At 37.2% G+C, this 22,013-nt stretch overlaps 2 non-coding genes across 2 annotated transcripts; one reads left to right on the top strand and one right to left on the bottom strand.

Moving 5' to 3' along the window:
* Nucleotides 1-1,595: 1,595 nt before the first annotated feature.
* Nucleotides 1,596-1,703, bottom strand: LOC112739410 (small nucleolar RNA R71). The gene has a single exon (XR_003170347.1). It is a non-coding gene; the product is annotated as a small nucleolar RNA R71 (small nucleolar RNA).
* An 8,043-nt stretch (nucleotides 1,704-9,746) lies between these two features.
* LOC112738952 (small nucleolar RNA R71) lies at nucleotides 9,747-9,854 on the top strand. Its single transcript, XR_003169899.1, has one exon. It is a non-coding gene; the product is annotated as a small nucleolar RNA R71 (small nucleolar RNA).
* The last annotated feature ends 12,159 nt before the right edge of the window (nucleotides 9,855-22,013 follow it).

The raw sequence follows: 22,013 nt of genomic DNA, 5'->3' as shown, positions 1-22,013 counted from the left end.
TTCTTGGTGTTCATCTTGACATTCATAGCATTCTTGCATGCATTCATTGTTTTGATCCAAAATTTTCATGCATTGCATCATTTTCATGTTTCTCTCTCTCATCATAAAAATTCAAAAATAAAAAAAATATCTTTCCCTTTTTCTTCTCATAAATTCGAAAATTTGAGTTGACTTTTTCAAAACTTTTTAAAATCTAGTTATTTTTATGAGTCAAATCAAATTTTCAATTTAAAAATCTTATCTTTTTCAAAGTCTTTTTCAAAAATCAAATCTTTTTCATTTTTCTTATTTATTTTCAAAAATTTTAAAAATATTTTTCAAAAATATTTTTCTTATCTTTTTCACATAATTTTCGAAAATAACATCACCAATTAATGTTTTGATTCAAAAATTTCAAGTTTGTTACTTGCTTGTTAAGAAAGATTCAAACTTTGAGTTCTAGAATCATATCTCGTGATTTCTTGTGAATCAAGTCATTAATTGTGATTTTAAAAATCAAATCTTTTTCAAAACTAATTTCAATCACATCTTTTCAAAAATATCTTCTTATCTTATCTTTTTCAAAAATTTGATTTCAAAATACCTTTTCTAACTTCCTAACTTCTTATCTTTTCAAAATTTGTTTCAACTAACTAACTAAATTTTTGTTTGTTTCTTATCTTTTTCAAAACTACCTAACTAACTCTCTCTCTCTAATTTTCTAAAATATCTTCCCTGTTTTTCAAAAATTCTTTTTAATTAACTAATTATTTTAATTTTTGATTTTAATTTTCGAAAACTACTAACCTTTTTCAAAAACTATTTTCAAAAATCACTAACTCTTTTTCAAAAAAAAAAAAAATTATTTTCGAAATTTTTCCTCTCTCATCTTATTCTATTTATTTATTCATCCACTAACATCTCCTCCTCACATCACTCACCAAAAATCTGAACTCCCTCTCTCTCTCTCTGAGTTCAGATTTTCTTCTTCTTTTCTTCTACTCACATAGGGACCTCTATACTGTGGTAAAAAGGATCCCTATTATTATTATTATTATTATTTTTCTGGCCCTCTTTTTCATATGAGCAGGAGCAATGACAAGAATATTCTTGTTGAAGTAGATCCAGAATCTGAAAGGACTTTGAAGAGGAAACTAAGAGAAGCTAAATTACAACAATCCAGAGATAACCTTTCAGAAATTTTCGAACATGAGGAGGAGATGGCAGCCGAAAATAATAATAATGCAAGGAGGATGCTTGGTGACTTTACTACACCTAATTCCAATTTACATGGAAGAAGCATCTCCATTCCTGCCATTGGAGCAAACAACTTTGAGCTGAAACCTCAATTAGTTTCTCTGATGCAGCAGAACTACAAGTTTCATGGACTTCCATCTGAAGATCCTTTTCAGTTCTTAACTGAATTCTTGCAGATATGTGATACTGTTAAGACTAATGGAGTAGATCCTGAAGTCTACAGGCTCATGCTTTTCCCTTTTGCTGTAAGAGACAGAGCTAGAGTGTGGTTGGACTCTAAACCCAAAGACAGCCTGAACTCTTGGGATAAGCTGGTCACGGCTTTCTTAGCCAAGTTTTTTCCTCCTCAAAAGCTGAGCAAGCTTAGAGTGGATGTTCAAACCTTCAGACAGAAAGAAGGTGAATCCCTCTATGAAGCTTGGGAAAGATACAAGCAGCTGACCAAAAAGTGTCCTTCTGACATGCTTTCAGAATGGACCATCCTGGATATATTCTATGATGGTTTATCTGAGCTATCAAAGATGTCATTGGATACTTCTGTAGGTGGATCCATTCACCTAAAGAAAACACCTGCAGAAGCTCAAGAAATCATTGACATGGTTGCTAATAACCAGTTCATGTACACTTCTGAGAGGAATCCTGTGAGTAATGGGACGCCTATGAAGAAGGGAGTTCTTGAAATTGATACTCTGAATGCCATATTGGCTCAGAACAAAATATTGACTCAGCAAGTCAATATGATTTCTCAGAGTCTGAATGGAATGCAAGCTGCATCCAACAATACTCAAGAGGCATCTTCTGAAGAAGAAGCTTATGATCCTGAAAACCCTGCAATAGCAGAGGTAAATTATATGGGTGAACCTTATGGAAACACCTATAACCCATCATGGAGAAATCATCCAAATTTCTCATGGAAGGATCAAAAGCCTCAACAAGGCTTTAATAATGGTGGAAGAAACAGGTTTAACAATAGTAAACCTTTTCCATCATCCACTCAGCAACAGACAGAGAACTCTGAACAAAATACTTCTAATTTAGCAAACTTAGTCTCTGATCTATCTAAGGCCACTGTGAGTTTCATGAATGAAACAAGGTCTTCCATTAGAAATTTGGAAGCACAAGTGGGCCAGCTGAGTAAAAGGATCACTGAAATCCCTCCTAGTACTCTCCCAAGCAATACAGAAGAAAATCCAAAAGGAGAGTGCAAGGCCATTGAATTAATTACCATGGCCGAACCTGTAAGGGTGGGAGAGGACGTGAATCCCAGTGAGGAAGACCTCCTGGGACGCCCAGTGATCAATAAGGAGCTTCCCTCTGAGGAACCAAAAGAATCTGAGGCTCAACTAGAGACCATAGAGATTCCATTAAACCTCCTTATGCCATTCATGAGCTCTGATGAGTATTCCTCTTCTGAAGAGAATGAGGATGTCACTGATGAGCAAGTCACCAAGTACCTTGGTGCAATCATGAAGCTGAATGCCAAATTATTTGGCATTGAAACTTGGGAAGATGAACCTCCCTTGTTCACTAATGAACTAAGTGATCTGGATCCACTGACATTGCCTCAGAAGAGACAGGATCCTGGAAAGTTCATAATACCTTGTACCATAGGCACCATGATCTTTAAGGCTCTGTGTGACCTTGGTTCAGGAATAAACCTCATGCCCCTCTCTGTAATAGAGAAACTGGAAATCTTTGGGGTGCAAGCTACTAAAATATCATTAGAGATGGCAGACAATTCAAGAAAACAGGCTTATGGACAAGTAGAGGACGTGTTAGTAAAGGTTGAAGGCCTTTACATCCCTACTGATTTCATAGTCCTAGATACTGGGAAGGATGAGGATGAATCCATCATCCTAGGAAGACCTTTCCTAGCCACAGCAAGAGCTGTGATTGATGTGGACAGAGGAGGATTGATCCTTCAAATAAATGAGGACAACCTTGTGTTTACAACTCAAGGAACTCTCTCTGCATCCATGGAGAGGAAGCATAAAAAGCTTCTCTCAAAGCAGAGTCAAACAAAGCCCCCACAGTCAAACTCTGAGTTTGGTGTTGGGAGGCCACAACCAAACTCTAAGTTTGGTGTCAAACCCCCATATCCAAACTCTAAGTTTGGTGTTGGGAGGTCTCAACAAAGCTCTGCACATCTGTGAGGCTCCATGAGAGCCCACTGTCAAGCTATTGACATTAAAGAAGCGCTTGTTGGGAGGCAACCCAATGTTTATTTATCTAATTTTCATTGTTTTTTCATGTTTTATTAGGTTCATGATCATGTGGTGTCACAAAATAAATATAAAAATTGAAAACGAAATCAAAAACAGCAGAAGAAAAATCACACCCTAGAGGAAGACCTTACTGGCGTTTAAACGCCAGTAAGAAGCATGTTTTGGGCGTTCAACGCCAAAACAGAGCATGGTTCTGGCGTTGAATGCCAGAAATGGGCAGCAGCTGGGCGTTTGAACGCCAGAAATGCACCCTGGAGAAGAGCTGGCACTGAACGCCCAGAACAAGCACCAATCTGGCGCTGAACGCCCAGAGTTGTGTGCAAGGGCATTCTGCATGCCTAATTGGGTGCAAGGTTGTAAATCCTTGAACACCTCAGGATTTGTGGACCCCACAGGATCACCTCAGGATCTGTGGACCCCACAGGATCCCCACCTACCTCCACTTACTTCTTCTCACCCCTCTTTCACACAATCCCATAAAGACTCTTCCCCAAAACCCTTCACCAATCACCTCAATCTCTCTTCCCCATCACCTCTTCACCACTCACATCCATCCACTCTTCCCCATAAACCTACCTCAAAAACTCCACCTACCTTCAAAATTCAAAATCAATTTCCCACCCAAACCCACCCTAAATGGCCGAACTTACCCTCCCTCCCTTCCCTATATATAACCCTCCATTCTTCCTCATTTTCACACAACACAACCCTCTTTTCTCTTCTTGGCCAAAACACACCTCCCCCCTCCTCTCCATATTTTTTTCTTCTTCTTCATCTATTCTTTCTTCTCTTGCTCGAGGGTGAGCAAAATTCTAAGTTTGGTGTGGTAAAAGCATAAGCTTTTTGTTTTTCCATTACCATTGATGGCACTCAAGACCGGAGAATCCTTTAGAAAAGGGAAAGGGAAGACAAAAGCTTCCACCTCCGAGTTATGGGAGATGGAAAGGTTCATCTCCAAAGCTCATCAAGACCACTTCTATGATGTTGTGGCCAAGAAGAAGGTGATCCCCGAGGTCCCTTTCAAACTCAAGAAAAATGAGTATCCGGAGATCCAACATGAAATCCAAAGAAGAGGTTGGGAAGTTCTAACAAACCCCATCCAACAAGTCGGCATCCTAATGGTTCAAGAGTTCTATGCCAATGCATGGATCACTAGGAACCATGATCAAAGTAAGAACCCGAATCCAAAGAATTATGTTACAATGGTTCGGGGGAAATACTTAGATTTTAGTCCGGAGAATCTGAGGTTGGCGTTTAACTTGCCTATGATGCAAGGAGATGAGTGCCCCTACACTAGAAGGGTCAACTTTAATCAAAGGTTGGACCAAGTCTTCATGGACATATGTGTGGAAGGAGCTCAATGGAAGATTGACTCCAAAGGCAAGCCGGTTCAACTAAGAAGACTGGACCTCAAGCCTGTGGCTAGAGGATGGTTGGAGTTCATCCAACGCTCCATCATTCCCACTAGAAACCGATCTGAAGTTACTGTGGATCGGGCCATCATGATCCATAGCATCATGATTGGAGAGGAAGTAGAAGTTCATGAAGTCATCTCCCTTGAATTCTACAAAATAGCTGAAAAGCCCTCCCCTGGGGCAAGGCTAGCTTTTCCTCATCTTATTTCCCATCTATGTTACTCAGCTGGAGCTTTCATAGAAGGAGACATTCACATTGAGGAAGAGAAGCCCATCACTAAGAAAAAGATGGAGCAAGCAAGAGAGCCATTCATGGAGCTCAAGAGGCGCAGGAAGCTCATCACCATGAGATCCCGGAGATGCCTCAAATGCATTTTCCTCCACAAAATTATTGGGAACAAATCAACACCTCCCTAGGAGAATTAAGTTCCAACATGGGACAACTAAGGGTGGAACATCAAGAGCACTCCATCATCCTTCATGAAATAAGAGAAGATCAAAAAGCAATGAGGGAGGAGCAACAAAGACAAGGAAGAGACATAGAAGAGCTCAAGGACATCATTGGTTCCTCAAGAAGAAAACGTCACCATCACTAAGGTGGACTCATTCCTTGTTCTTACATTCTCTATTTTTCGTTTTCTTTATGTTAAGTGCTTATCTATGTTTGTGTCTTCATTACATGATCATTAGTAGTTAGTAACTTTGTCTTAAAGTTATGAATGTCCTGTGAATCCATCACCTCTCTTAAATGAAAAATGTTTTAATTCAAAAGAATAAGAAGTACATGAGTTTTGAATTTATCCTTGAACTTAGTTTAATTATATTGATGTGGTGACAATGCTTCTTGTTTTCTGAATGAATGCTTGAACAGTGCATATGTCTTTTGAAGTTGTTGTTTATGAATGTTAAATATGTTGGCTCTTGAAAGAATGATGATAAGGAGACACGTTATTTGATAATCTGAAAAATCATGAAAATGATTCTTGAAGCAAGAAAAAGCAGCAAAGAACAAAGATTGCAGAAAAAAAAAATAGGCGAAAAAAAAAATAGAAAGAAAAAAGAAAAAGCAAGCAGAAAAAGCCAAAAGCTCTTAAAACCAAGAGGCAAGAGCAAAAAGCCAATAACCCTTAAAACCAAAAGGCAAGGGCAAATAAAAAGGATCCCAAGGCTTTGAGCATCAAGGGATAGGAGGGCCTAAAGGAATAAAATCCTGGTCTAAGCGGCTAAACCAAGCTGTCCCTAACCATGTGCTTGCGGCGTGAAGGTGTCAAGTGAAAACTTGAGACTGAGCGGTTAAAGTCAAGGTCCAAAGCAAAAAAAGAGTGTGCTTAAGAACCCTGGACACCTCTAATTGGGGACTTTAGCAAAGCTGAGTCACAATCTGAAAAGGTTCACCCAATTATGTGTCTGTGGCATTTAAGTATCCGGTGGTAATATTGGAAAACAAAGTGCTTAGGGCCACGGCCAAGACTCATAAAATAGCTGTGTTCAAGAATCATCATACTGAACTAGGAGAATCAATAACATTATCTGAACTCTGAGTTCCTATAGATGCCAATCATTCTGAACCTCAATGGATAGAGTGAGATGCCAAAACTATTCCAGAGGCAAAAAGCTACAAGTCCCGCTCATCTGATTGGAGCTATGTTTCATTGATAGTTTGAAATTTATAGTATATTCTCTTCTTTTTATCCTATTTGATTTTCAGTTGCTTGGGGACAAGCAACAATTTAAGTTTGGTGTTGTGATGAGCGGATAATTTATACGCTTTTTGGCATTATTTTTAGTATGTTTTTAGTAGAATCTAGTTACTTTTAGGGATGTTTTCATTAGTTTTTATGTTAAATTCACATTTCTGGACTTTACTATGAGTTTTTGTGTTTTTCTGTGATTTCAGGTATTTTCTGGCTGAAATTGAGGGACTTGAGCAAAAATCAGATTCAGAGGTTGAAGAAGGACTGCTGATGCTGTTGGATTCTGACCTCCCTGCACTCAAAATGGATTTTCTGGAGCTACATAACTCAAAATGGCGCGCTTCTAATTGCGTTGTAAAGTCGACATCCAGGGCTTTCTAGAAATATATAATAGTCCATACTTTGCCCAGGTTTAGAGGACGCAAACTGGCGTTCAACGCCAGCTCTCTGCCCTATTCTGGCATCCAGCGCCAGAAACAAGTTGGCGTTCAACTCCAAGAATGACCTCTCCACGTGTAGACTTCAAGCTCAGCCCAAGCACACACCAAGTGGGCCCTGGAAGTAGATTTATGCATCATTTACTTATTTCTGTAAACCCTAGTAGCTAGTTTATTATAAATAGGACTTTTTACTACTGTATTAGACATCTTTGGATCATCTTTGGATTATATTTTGATCTATTGATCACATTTTGGGGGCTGGCCATTCGGCCATGCCTAGACCTTTCACTTATGTATTTTCAACGGTAGAGTTTCTACACTCCATAGATTAAGGTGTGGAGCTCTGCTGTTCCTCAAAGATTAATGCAAAGTACTACTGTTTTTCTATTCAACTCAACTTATTCCGCTTCTAAGATATTCATTCGCACTTCAACCTGAATGTGATGAACGTGACAATCATCATCATTCCCTATGAACGCGTGCCTGACAACCACTTCTGTTCTACCTTCGATTGAATGATTATCTCTTGGATCTATTAATCAAAATCTTCGTTGTATAAGCTAGATTGATGGCGGCATTCATGAGAGTCCGGAAAGTCTAAACCTTGTTTGTGGTATTCCGAGTAGGACTCTGGGATTGAATGACTGTGACAAACTTCAAACTCGCGATTGCTGGGCGTAGTGACAGACGCAAAAGGAGGGTGAATCCTATTCCAGTATGATCGAGAACCTCAGATGATTAGCCGTGCTGTGACAGAGCATTTGGACCATTTTCACAAGAGGATGGGATGTAGCCATTGACAACGGTGATGCCCTTACATAAAGCCAGCCATGGAAAGGAGTAGGATTGATTGGATGAAGGCAGTAGGAAAGCAGAGGTTCAGAGGAACGAAATCATCTCTATGCGCTTATCTGAAATTCTCACCAATGATTTACATAAGTATTTCTATCCTTCTTTTATTATTTATTTTTGAAAACTCCATAACTATTTTATATCCGCCTGACTGAGATTTACAAGGTGACCATAGCTTGCTTCAAGCCGACAATCTCCGTGGGATCGACCCTTACTCACGTAAGGTTTATTACTTGGACGACCCAGTGCACTTGCTGGTTAGTTGTATCGAAGTTGTGACAAATTATGAATTGAGATTAGAGCACCATGTTTTTGGAGCCATTACCAGAGATCACAATTTCGTGCACCATGTTTCCTCTCCATGGTTACAGAAGAAGATCCTTGAGCCTTAAACACAAGGTAGTCCTCATTCAATTGAAGGACTAACTCTCCTCTGTCCACATCAATCACAGCCCTTGCTGTGGCTAGGAAGGGTCTTCCAAGGATGATGGATTCATCCTCATCCTTCCCAGTGTCTAGGATTATGAAGTCAGCAGGGATGTATAGGCCTTCAACCTTCACTAAGACATCCTCTACAAGTCTATAAGCCTATTTTATTGATTTGTCTGCCATTTCTAATGAGATTCTTACAGCAAGTACCTCAAAGATCCCTAGTTTCTCCATTACAGAGAGTGGCATGAGGTTTATTCCTGACCCCAGGTCACACAGAGCCTTCTCAAAGGTCATGGTGCCTATGGTACAAGGGATTAAGAACTTTTCAGGATCTGGTTTCTTCTGAGGTAATTTCAGTTGAACCAAAGCATTCAGTTCATTGATGAGCAATGGAGGTTCATCCTCCCAAGTCTCATTACCAAATAACTTGGCATTCAACTTCATGATTGCTCCTAGATACTGAAAAACTTACTCTTCAACAATATCTTCATCTTCTTCAGAGGAAGAATATTCATCAGAGCTCATAAATGGCAACAGTAAGTTCAGTGGAATCTTTATGGTCTCTATGTGAGCCTCAGATTCCTTTGGTTCCTCATTAGGGAACTCCTTAGTGGTCAGTGGACGTCCATTGAGGTCTTCCTCACTGGAAATCACTGCCTCTTCCTCCTCTATAGGTTCGGCCACTTTGGGTATATTAATGGCCTTGCACTCTCTCTTTGGATTCCCTTCTGTGTTGCGTGGGAGAGTACTAGGAGGAGTTTCAGTAACTCTTTTACTCAGCTGACCCACTTGTGCCTCCAAATTTCTGATGGAGGACCTTGTTTCAGTCATGAAACTGAGAGTGGTCTTAGATAGATCAGAGACTATGGTTGCTAAGTCAGAGAGGCTCTGCTTAGAATTCTCTGTCTGTTGCTCAGAAGATGATGGAAAAGGCTTGCTATTGCCAATCCTATTTCTCCCACCATTATTATTATTGACGCCTTGTTAAGGCTTCTGTTGATCCTTCCATGAGAAATTAGGATGATTCCTCCATGAAGGATTATAAGTGTTTCCATAGGATTCTCCCATGTAATTCACCTCTTCCATTGCAGGATTCTCAGGGTCATATGCTTCTCCTTCAGAGGAGGCTTCTTTAGTACTGCCAGATGCAGCTTGCATTCCAGTCAGATTCTGAGAAATCATATTGACTTGCTGAGTCAATATTTTATTCTGAACCAATATGGCATTCAGAGTATCAATCTCAAGAACTCATTTCTTCTGAGTCATCCCATTATTCACAGGATTTCTTTCAGAAGTGTACATGAACTGGTTATTTGCAACCATCTCAATGAGTTCCTGGGCTTCTGTAGGTGTTTTCTTTAGATGAATAGATCCATCAGTAGAGTGGTCCAATGACATCTTGGACAATTCAGATAGATCATCATAGAATATACATAAGATGCTCCATTCTGAAAGCATGTCAGAAGGACACCTTCTGATCAATTGCTTGTATCTTTCCCAAGCTTCATAGAGGGATTCACCTTCCTTCTGTATGAAGGTTTGGACTTCCACTCTAAGCTTGCTCAACATTTGAGGTGGAAAGAATTTGGCCAAGAAAGTATTGACCAACTTTTCCCAAGAGTTCAGGCTTTCTTTAGGTTGTGAGTCCAACTATATCCTAGCTCTGTCTCTTACAGCAAAGGGGAAAAGCATAAGTCTGTAGACCTCGGGATTAACCCCATTGGTCTTAACAGTGTCACAGATTTGCAAGAATTCAGCTAAGAATTGATGAGGATCTTCCAATGGAAGTCCATGAAACTTGCAATTCTGCTGCATTAGAGAAACTAATTGAGGCTTAAGCTCAAAGTTGTTTGCTCCAATTGCCGGAATTGAGATGCTTCTTCCATAGAAGTTAGAAGTTGGTACAGTAAAGTCACCAAGCACCTTCCTTGCATCTCCACCATTGTTATTGGGTTTGGCTGCCATAGCTACTTCTTTTTCGAAAATTTCTGTAAGGTCCTCTCCAGAGTGTTGTGTTTTAGCTTCTCTTAGCTTCCTCTTCAGAGTCCTTTCAGGTTCAGGATCAGCTTCAACAAGAATGTTCTTATCCTTATTCCTGCTCATATGAAAAAAAAGAGAACAAAGAGAGAAGAGGAATCCTCTATGTCACAGTATAGAGATTCCTTTATGTGTCAGAGGAAAATAAGAATAGAATGAAGAAGGAAGAAGAAGAAATTCGAACACAGAGAGAGAGAGAGGGTTCGAATTATTAGATGAAGAAAAGTGTTAGTAAATAAATAAATAAATGGAAAGAGATGAGAGAGAGAGAGAGAGTATTCGAATATTAATTAAAATAAAATAAAAATATTTTTTTATTTTAATTATTAGTTAGAATTCGAAATTTAAGAAAAGAAATAAAATAAAATTAGAATTTAAAACAATTAGTTAATTAAAAAGAATTTTGAAAAAGTGGTTAGTGATTTTCGAAAATTAGAGAGAGAAAAGTAGTTAGGTGGTTTTGAAAAAGATAAGAAATAGTAAACTTTTTAAAATTAAAACAAACAAATCAAGTGGTAGATTGAAAAAATTTGAAAATAAATTTTGAAAAGATAAGAAGTTAGAAAAAGATTTTGATATTAAGTTGTGAAAAAGATATGATTGAAATTTATTTTGAAAAAGATTTGAAAAAGAAATTTAAAAAGATTTGATTTTGAAAATTAAAGTTGATGACTTGACTAACAAGAAACTAAAAGATATGATTCTAGAATTTAAAGGTTGAACCTTTCTTAACAAGAAAGTAACAAACTTGAAATTTTTGAATCGAAACATTAATTATTAGTAAAGTTTTCGAAAATGTGAAATAAAAATAAGAAAAATATTTTTTTTAAAATTTATTTAAGAAATTCGAAAATATTAAGAAGAAAAATGAGAAAGATTTGATTTTTTTGAAAAAAGATTTGAAAAGATAAAATTTTTAAATTGAAATTTTGACTTGACTAACAAGAAATAACTAAATTTAAAATTTTTGACTAAATCAACCTAAAATTTCGAAATTTTTGAGTAAAATAAGGAGAGATATTATTTTTTATTTTTTTTGAATTAATGAAGAAAGAGAAAAATAACAAAATGACACAAAACATAAAAATTTAAGATCAAAACAACTAATGCATGCAAGAACACTTTGAATGTCAACATGAACACCAATAACACTTTGAAGATCATGATGAACATCAAGAACATATTTTTGAAAACTTTTAAGTAAAGAAACACATGCAAGACACCAAACTTAGAAATTTTTAATGTTTAGATACTATAAATTCAAAAATGCATATGAAAAACAACAAAAAACACAAAACAAGAAAAGTTAAAGATCAAACAAGGAAAATCATCAAGAACAACTTGAAGATCAAGAAGAACACAATGCATATGTTTTCGAAAATTTAAGAAAGATTAAAACATGCAATTGACACCAAACTTAAAATTTGACAGAAGACTCAAACAAGAAACACAAATTTTTTTTTGGTTTTATGATTTTATTAAATTTTTTTTGTATTTTTCGAAATTATTTTGGAAAAATAAAATAAAGAAATTCAAAATTTTTAATAAGAATTCCAGGATTCGTGCAATGTTAGTCTAAAGCTCCGGTCCAAAAGAATTAGACATGGCCAAATGGCCAGCCAAGCTTTAACATAACAAATACAGACATGTCCTTTCTACAATGGAAAGTGAAAACCTCGGTCCAAAAGATTAGACATGGCTTAATAGCCAGCCAGGCTTTAACATATCTCATTAAGCTCTAGAATTCATTCTTAAAAACTCTGAAGAACAATTTTTTTTTGTTTTTTTGAAAATAAAAATAAAAGGCTTAAACATAAAATAAAATTACCTAATCTAAGCAACAAGATAAACCGTCAGTTGTCCAAATTCGAACAATTCCAGGCAACGGCGCCAAAAACTTGGTGCACGAAATTATGATTCACACTTTTCACAACTCCGCACAACTAACCAGCAAGTGCACTGGGTCGTCCAAGTAATACCTTACGTGAGTAAGGGTCGATCCCACGAAGATTGTCGGCTTGAAGCAGGCTATGGTCATCTTGTAAATCTTAGTCAGGCGGATTCATATGGTTATGAGGTTTTGATAATTAAAAGATAAATAAAACATAAAATAAAATAAAGATAGTTATGTGATTCATTGGTGGGAATTTCAGATAAGCGTTTGGCGATGCTTTGTTGCTTCTGAACCTCTGCTTTCCTATTGTCTTCTTCCAACCAAGCGTGATCCCTTCCATGGCAAGCTGTATGATCCTCTCGGATGAAAAATACCAGGTACGGTTTCCGAACGGCTAATCAACTGTCGAATTTCTCGTCTCGGATGAAAAATACCAGGTACAGCTACCGCACGGCTAATCATCTGTCGGTTCTCACTAGCGTCGGAATAGGATCTCTCTATCCTTTTGCACACTATCACTGCGCCCAACATTCGCAAGTTTGAAGCTCGTCACAGTCATCCCTTCCCAGATGCTACTCGGAATACCACAAACAAGGTTTAGACTTTCCGGATCTCAGGAATGCTGCCAATTGTTCTAGCCTATACCACGAAGATCCTAATCTCACGGACTCAGTCCGTGGATTAGAGACCCAAGAGAATATACTCTGACTGTCATCCAATGACTACGTTGAACATCATGTAGACCGCTTGTGGTTGTCAGGCACGCGGATCTTGGCTAAGCGAGTAACGAAGATAGTGGGTGATTGTCACGGGTCACCCCTTCATTATGACTTAACTGAATTAAGTACGAGAGTATATCTTGGAGAAGAAGTAAGTGTGAATTGAAAGAAAAACAATAGTACTTGCATTAATTCATGAAGAACAGCAGAGCTCCGCACCTTAATCTATGAGGTGTAGAAATGCCACCGTAAAAAATACATAAGAGAAAAAGGTCTAGGCATGGCCGAATGGCCAGCCTCTCCAATGTAACAGGAACGTCTCAAAAGTGATCAATAGATACGAATACAATAGTAAAAAGTGCTATTTATACTAAACTAGTTACTAGGGATTACAGAAAATAAGTAACTAAGTGCAGATAGTGTAGAAATCCACTTCTGGGGCCCACTTGGTTTGTGCTTGGGCTGAGCATTGAAGCTTTCACGTGCATAGGCCATTCTTGGAGTTAAACGCCAGCTTGGGTGCCAGTTTGGGCGTTTAACTCCAGTTCTGGTGCCAGTTCTGGCGTTTTACTCCAGAAAAGGGTCTTTGGTGGGCATTTGAACGCCAGTTTGGGCCATCAAATCTCGGGCAAAGTATGGACTATTATACATTGTTGGAAAGCCCAAGATGTCTACTTTCCATCTCAATTGAGACCGCACCAATTGGGTCTCTGTAGCTCTAGAAAATCCACTTCGAGTGTAGGAGGGTCAGAATCCAACAACATCTGCAGTCCTTTCTCAGCCTCTGAATCAGATATTTGCTCAGGTCCCTCAATTTCAGCCAGAAAATACCTGAAATTACAGAAAAATACACAAATTCATAGTAAAGTCCAGAAATGTGATTTTTTCATAAAAACTAATAAAAATATAATAAAAAGTAACCAAAACATACTAAAAACTTTGTAAAAACGATGCCAAAAAGGGTATAAATTATCCGCTCATCATGTTAGCACTCTATTCGCTCAAGTGTTTAGGGTTGATTTACTCAATTCTCCCCTAATCATGCTTTTCAAGATTTGTTTTTCTTCTAACAATCAACATTTATTCCATGCATGCATACAAGTATTATGAGGTCTTATTCATCGGTTGTAATGGGGCTAGGGTCAAGGTAGGATACATATTTGGTCAAGTGAGCTTGAAATTTGAATCTTTGATAAGCTTAGACTTTCCACCTAACCCATGACAACCTATACAATTCAAAGCTAACCTAACTACCCATTTTTCACTTTTCTTCACATACTCATGCATTCTTTTCATTTCACAACACATATGCATTGATCTTTATTGAACTTTACTTTGGGGGCATTTTGTCCCCTTTTTATTTCTTTCTTTTTCTTTTTCTTTTCTTTCTATTTTTTTCCTTTTTCTTTTGTTTTTTTTTTCTCATTTTTGTTTCTTTCAAACTATATATAAGTACATCAATGCATAAGGTCTATACATTTGATTAACACATGAGCATGTACCCAATTCCCAATATTTACAACAAAATTACAAAACGACCCTTTTATTCACCCAATGTCCCAAGTTTTCCCACACTTGAATGACACACACACTTACTAGCCTAATCTCATCAAAGATCCAAATTAAGGACATTTATTATTTTTCGCTTCAAGGATTGTAATGTGCTAAATTAAGAACAAGTGGGTTAGTCTCAAATTGGCTAATAATGGATGATAAAAGGTAAGGCTATTTGGGCGAGTGAGCTAAATGAAATGATGGCCTCAATCATATAAATGCAGGAATACACAAAATAATGGACATAAAGAATCAAACAAATCAAAGATTACAATCATAGAAAGAGAATAATGCACACAAGAAGGAAAAATAAGTGGTTATAAGATGTAACCACGCAATTAGGCTCAAAACTCACTAGGTTGTGTGTTCTTAGCTCAAAAACATGTTCCACAATATATATACAATTCAAGCAAGTTCTATGAAAAGTTTTCACTCAAATCAATTGGTGCCCTATAGATAGAAATCTTAAAAAATTTCATTATTTTGACTAAGCTTATCATGTATACATATGCAAAAATTAAGAAAATAAAGTTGAAAATCCTAAAACCTAAGAATGAAATGCAAAAATGTTGGGATTAGAAACTTGTCACCCAAAATCGCCGATCGGTCAGACGACCTCCCCACACTTAAAAGTTTGCACCGTCCTCGGTGCATTCAAAGATGAGCAAGGGGGTACGGCGACTCTCCGGATTGCCACCTTCAGCTGGCGGATCAGCCGGTGCTGCGTGTTCTTTCGTCCGCTTCAATTTTCGCTTGCGGTGCATCATTCATGAGAAATAGAAAATAACACCATAAGATGAGAAGACACAAAAGTAAGGAAGCGTAATTGTTGGAATGAGGTAATTCACTAGAATTGAGTGAGTGAATTAGTGTGACATTTATGAAAGTAGGAATGTAAGTCCTAAATTAGGTGCCTTTTAGAACATACATTAGCATAAAAGCGATGTCACAAAAGAAGCATGCACTTCGCTTATTCTAGGGTACTCGAGATGCTTTAAGTAAATGGTGTACGAAATTGTGATCTCTGGTAATGGCTTCTCAGGCCAGATACTCTGATCTAGTTTTACAGTCTGTCACAATCTTCGATACAACTAACCAGCAAGTGCACTGGGTTGTCCAAGTAATACCTTACGTGAGTAAGGGTCGAATCCCACGGAGATTGTTGGTATGAAGCAAGCTATGGTCACCTTGTAAATCTCAGTCAGGCAGATATAAAGTGATAATGGTGTTTTCGAATATGATATAATAAAAGAGGGATAGAGATACTTATGTAATTCATTGGTAGGAATTTCAGATAAGCGAATGGAGGTGCTTTCGTTCCTCTAGACCTCTGCTTTCCTGCTATCTTCATCCAATTAGTCTTACTCCTTTCCATGGCTGGCTTTATGCAAGGGCATCACCGTTGTCAGTGGCTACATCCCCTCCTCTCAGTGAATAATATGCTCACGCACCCTGTCACGGCACGGCTATTCATCTGTCGGTTCTCGATCATGCTGGAATAGGATTCACCCTCCTTTTGCGTCTGTCACTAACGCCCAGCACTCGCGAGTTTGAAGCTCGTCACAGTCATTCAATCATTGAATCCTACTCAGAATACCACAGACAAGGTTTAGACCTTCCGGATTCTCTTGAATGCCGCCATCATTCTAGCTTACGCCACGAAGATTCTGGTTAGGAGATCTAAGAGATACTCATTCTAGCTTAATTCATGTAGAACAGAAGTGTTTGTCAGGCACGCGTTCATAAGGGGGAAGGATGATGAGCGTCACACATAATCATCACCTTCATCACGTTCTTGGGTGCGAATGGATATCTTAGAAGCGAAATAAGAAGAATTGAATAGAAAACAGTAGTACTTGCATTAATCTTTGAGGAACAGCAGAGCTCCACACCTTAATCTATGGAGTGTAGAAACTCTACCGTTGAAAATACATAAGTGAAGGTCCAGGCATGGCCGAGATGGCCAGCCCCCTAAACGAGATCACAGGATCAAAATACAATCCAGGATGCCAAGTACAATAGTAAAAGGTCCTATTTATAATAAACTAGCTACTAGGGTTTACATGAGTAAGTAATTGATGTATAAATCCACTTCCGGAGCCCACTTGGTGTGTGTTTGGGCTGAGCTTAAGTGTTGCACGTGCAGAGGCCATTTGTGGAGTTGAACGCCAGTTTTTGTGCCAGTTTGGGCGTTCAACTCTGGTTTTGGATCCTTTTTTGGCGCTGGACGCCAGATTTGGGTAGAAAGCTGGCGTTGAACGCCAGTTTACGTCGTCAATTCTTGGCCAAAGTATGGACTATTATATATTGCTGGAAAGCCCTGGATGTCTACTTTCCAACGCAATTGGAAGCGCGCCATTTCGAGTTCTGTAGCTCCAGAAAATCCACTTTGAGTGCAGGGAGGTCAGAATCCAACAGCATCAGCAGTCCTTTTTCAACCTCTGAATCTGATTTCTGCTCAAGTCCCTCAATTTCAGCCAGAAAATACCTGAAATCACAGAAAAACACACAAACTCATAGTAAAGTCCAGAAATGTGAATTTAACACAAAATCTATTAAAAACATCCCTAAAAGTAACTAGATCCTACTAAAAACATACTAAAAACAATGTCAAAAAGCGTATAAATTATCCGCTCATCAGTAAACTTGTAAGGTAAAATAAGCATTAAAGAAGCATGAAAGCATTCAAGCCATAACATATATGGATGCCTATGATCATGAAACACAATGCATTAAGGTAAATGCACAACATCAACCATCAAGAAATTACCTAATCGAGAAAAAGGATTCCAGTTACATGGTGGCTAGCTACAACATGCAATTCACAAAGAGTTACAAGCTCGAAGGCAATTCTCGTCACTTCGTATTCTCAAGATTAAGTATGAAAAAGTCAAAACCAAGTAGCAAATTATAACCTCAATCATAGAATCCAACAATGAATAACAACAATGATTATGCTAAGATAGCATTCAATTAGGAATAAGCAGCAATATATAGTGAACTAAATCAATAATCTAACACTTATAATGAAAAAAGAGAAAATGAAATGACAACTAAACTTAAAACTAACTAATTAACTAACTAAAACAAATGGTTATCAATAGTGTTTGGAAGTGTTGGATGAGGGGTAGGAGAAGGGAAGAAGAAAGGAGAAAGAAAGAAATGGAAAGAGGGAAAGAAAAGAAGTGTAGTGAAGGAAGGGCATCCACGCGTACGCGTGCATGGAGCGCGCGCGTGGATGATGGTGCAATGGATGCAACACGTACGCGTAGGTCACGCGTACGCGTGCATGGAAAACTAGAGAAGGGACACGTACGCGTCAGGTACGCGTCCGCGCTGGTTGATTTGTGCCTCATGCACAACGTTGGCGCAGCATGGGCGCAACTCTCTGGTTTTTGGCTTGGGGGTAGAATTTTTCAATCTACGCGCACGCGTGCATGGCGCGTGCGCGTGGAGGGGCGAGAATGCTTGATGCACGCGTACGCGTGAAGTGTGCGTACGCGTGGATGGTGCTCTGTTTTTCAAAATTTTTCTATGTTTTTGCACCAAACCAAGCATTCCAAACCTCCAAACAACTACCAAAACACCACAAAACCTTATTTAACATACTAAACTATCAATTATACTCAAAAAATGCAACAAAACATGAAATTAAACTAATTACCAATATGTATAAAAAGAGAAAAAATGAAAAGATGTTACTAATGAGCGGATAATTTATACGCTTTTTGGCATTGTTTTTAGGTAGTTTTTAATATGTTTTAGTCACTTTTTAATATATTTTTATTAGTTTTTAATTAAAAATCACATTTCTGGACTTTACTATGAGTTTGTGTGTTTTTCTGTGATTTCAGGTATTTTCTGGCTGAAATTGAGGGAGCTGAGCAAAAATCTGATTCAAGCTGAAAAAGGACTGCTGATGCTGTTGGATTCTAACCTCCCTGCACTCAAAGTGAATTTTCTGGAGCTACAGAACTCCAAATGGCGCGCTCTTAATTTCGTTGAAAAGTAGACATCCAGGGCTTTCCATCAATATATAATAGTTCATACTTTGCACAAAGATAAACGACGTAAACTGGCGTTCAATGCCAGTTCCATGTTGCAGTCTAGCGTTCAGTGCCAGAAACAGGTTACAAGTTGGAGTTCAACGCCAGAAACAAGTTACAACCTGGCGTTCAACTCCAGAAACAGCCCAGGCACGTGAGAAGCTTAAGTCTCAGCTCCAGCACACACCAAGTGGGCCCCAAAAGTGGATTTTTGCACTATCCATCTTAGTTTACTCATTTTTTGTAAACCTAGGTTACGAGTTTATTATTTAAACAACTTTTAGAGACTTATTTGGTATCTCATGACATTTTTAAATCTGAATTTTATACTGTTTGACGGCATGAGTCTCTAAACCCCATTGTTGGGGGTGAGGAGCTCTGCAGCGTCCCGATGAATTAATGCAATTATATCTGTTTTCTATTCAAACACGCTTGTTCCTATCTAAGATGTTCATTCGCGCTTCACTATGAAGAAGGTGATGATCTGTGACACTCATCACCTTCCTCAATCCATGAACGTGTGCCTGACAACCATCTCCGTGCTATATTAGATTGAATGAGTATCACTTAGATTTCGTAATCAGAATCTTCGTGGTATAAGCTAGAATTGATGGGGGCATTCATGAGAATCCGGAAAGTCTAAACCTTGTCTGTGGTATTCCGAGTAGGATTCAAGGATTGAATGGCTATGACGAGCTTCAAACTCGCGATTGTTGGGCGTAGTGACAGACGCAAAAGAATCAATGGATTCTATTCTGACATGATCGAGAACCAACAAATGATTAGTCGTGCTGTGACAGAGCATTTCGACCATTTTCACTGAGAGGATGGGAAGTAGCCATTGACAACGGTGACACCCTACATACAGCTTGCCATGGAAGGAGCCTTGCGTGTGTGAAGAGGAGTACAAGAGAAAAGCTGAAATAAAGAGGACAAAGCATCTCTAAAACTTCAACATATTCTCCATTATTGAGTAACAAGTATTTATTTTATGCCCTTTGACTTTTTACAATTAAAACTAAAAATTATTATTGATATTATATCCTGACTAAGAGTTACAAAATAACCATAGATTGCTTCAAACCAACAATCTCCGTGGGATTCGACCCTTACTCACATAAGGTATTACTTGGATGACCCAGTGCACTTGCTGGTTAGTGGTACAAGTTGTGAAAAGTGTGATTCACAATTCGTGCACCAAGTTTTTGGCGCCGTTGCCGGGGATTGTTCGAGTTTGAACAACTAAAGGTTTATTTTGTTACTTAGATTAGGAATAATTTATTTTGTTGCTATAGAGTCATTAAATCTGAGTCCTTTAATTTATTTTCAAAAAAAAAATTCTTCAAAAATATTATTTTTCTTTATTAATTTTTTATTTTTTTTCGTGAGTTTAGTGTCATGTTTTAAGTTTGGTGTCAACTGCATTCTTATCTTTTTCTCTTAAATTTTCGAATTTGTGTTCTTTATTCTTCCTTGATCTTCAAGTTGTTCTTGTTTATTTTTCTTGTTTGATCTTTGGTTTTTCTTGTTCTGTGTCTTTTCTTGTTTTACTTGTGCTTTCTCAAAACATTAGTTTTCAAAAAATTTATTTTTAGTTATTAAAAATACCTCTTTAAAACAAGTGTTACATTTACTGCTCAATTGGATAGAGCGTTGGTTTATGTTCTTGATAATTGGGTATCTTCTTTTTAAAATCTTTTTCAAAAATAATTTTTCTTTGATTGAATCTTGTGCCAAACTTTAAGTTTGGTGTTTTCTTGTTAATATTTTTATAATTTTCGAAAATTTTATTGAACTTTTCTAAAAATTTTAAGTTTGGTGTTCTTTCTGTTGTTCTTGTTGTTCTTGTGAATCTTCAAAGTGTTCTTGAGTCTTCTTTGTGTTTAGATCTTAAAATTTTTAAGTTTGGTGTTCCTTGGTGTTTTCCCTCCAAAATTTTTGAAAACAGGGAGCATTAGATCTAAAAATTTTAAGTCTTATGTCTTTTGTGTGTTTTTCTCTTTCATCATTAAACTCAAAAATATCTTTTCTCTTTATTTTAAGTAATTTTCGAAATTTTCCTTTAAAAATTCAGATTTTTATTTTAAAACTTTTTGTTTCATCTTATCTTAGTTTTAAAATTTCAAAAATCATATCTTTTTCAAAATCTTATCTTATCTTATTTCAAATTCAAAATTCAATATTCAAATTTCAAATTTCAAATTTTAAAATTTCAAATTTCAAAATTTAATTTTCAAAATTTAATTTTCAAACTTAAAAATAAAATCTTTTCAAAATTTAAATCTCTTTCAAATCCTTATCTTATATTGTTGACTTTTTCAAAATTCAAAATTCAAATTTTCAAATTTCAAAATTCGAATTTCAAATTTCAAAAATTTAAAATTCAAAATTTAATTTTCAAGTTTAAAATTTAAATTTCAAAACTTCCTAACTACTTTCTCTCTCTTCATTTTTCGAAAATCCTCACCCACATCTTTTTCAAATCTTTTTAATTAATTAATTTAGTGTTCAATTTTCTTTTATATCTTTTTCTTCTAATTTTCGAAATTATACTCAATTTTTCATTTATTTTATTTTATTTTATTTTAATTTCAATTTTCAAAAAAAAAAAATTAATTTGCAATCCGCATCATGTCCCTTTTTCCATCTTGGACATAAGTGGAAATGAACAGTCCAGAAGGATTCTGGGGTCATATGCTAACCCCACTACTGCTTCATATGGGAGTAGTATCTGTATACCCTCCATCTGAGTTAGTAGCTTTGAGTTGAATCCTCAGCTCATTATCATAGTGCAGCAGAGTTACCAGTATTTCGGTCTTCCACAAGAAGAACCTACAGAGTTTCTGGCACAGTTTTTACAAATTGCTGACACAGTACATGATAAGGAAGTAGATCAGGATGTCTACAGATTATTACTGTTTTCATTTGCTGTAAAAGATCAAGCTAAGAGGTGGTTAAATAACCAACCTAAAGCTAGCATAAGGACATGGAAACAGCTGACAGAAAAATTCCTGAATCAATACTTCCCTCCAAAACGGATGACACAGCTAAGGCTGGACATCCAAGGCTTTAAATAAGGAGATAATGAATCTCTTTATGATGCCTGGGAGAGATACAGAGAGATGCTAAGAAAATGCCCCTCTGAAATGTTTTCAGAATGGGTGCAGTTAGACATCTTCTATTATGGGCTTACAGAGAAAGCTCAGATTTCTCTAGACCACTCAGCTGGTGGATCTATACATATGAGAAAAATAATTGAAGAAGCTCAAGAGCTCATTGATACAGTTGCCAGAAATCAGCATCTGTACCTAACCAGCGAATCTTCCATGAAAGAAGAGGCTAAAATAGTAACTGCTGAACTCAGTCATGCAGAACAAATTACTGAATTCAATCAGCAATTAGACTTTCTAACAAAATAGCTGGCTGAATTCAAGGAGATACTACAAGACACAAGAATGGCTAATCTGAA

This window comes from Arachis hypogaea, chromosome 13 (assembly GCF_003086295.3).
Source record: "Arachis hypogaea cultivar Tifrunner chromosome 13, arahy.Tifrunner.gnm2.J5K5, whole genome shotgun sequence".
Taxonomy (NCBI): domain Eukaryota; kingdom Viridiplantae; phylum Streptophyta; class Magnoliopsida; order Fabales; family Fabaceae; genus Arachis; species Arachis hypogaea.
The sequence above is the reverse complement of the archived record's forward strand: the minus strand, read 5'-3'. Positions and strand labels throughout refer to the sequence as shown.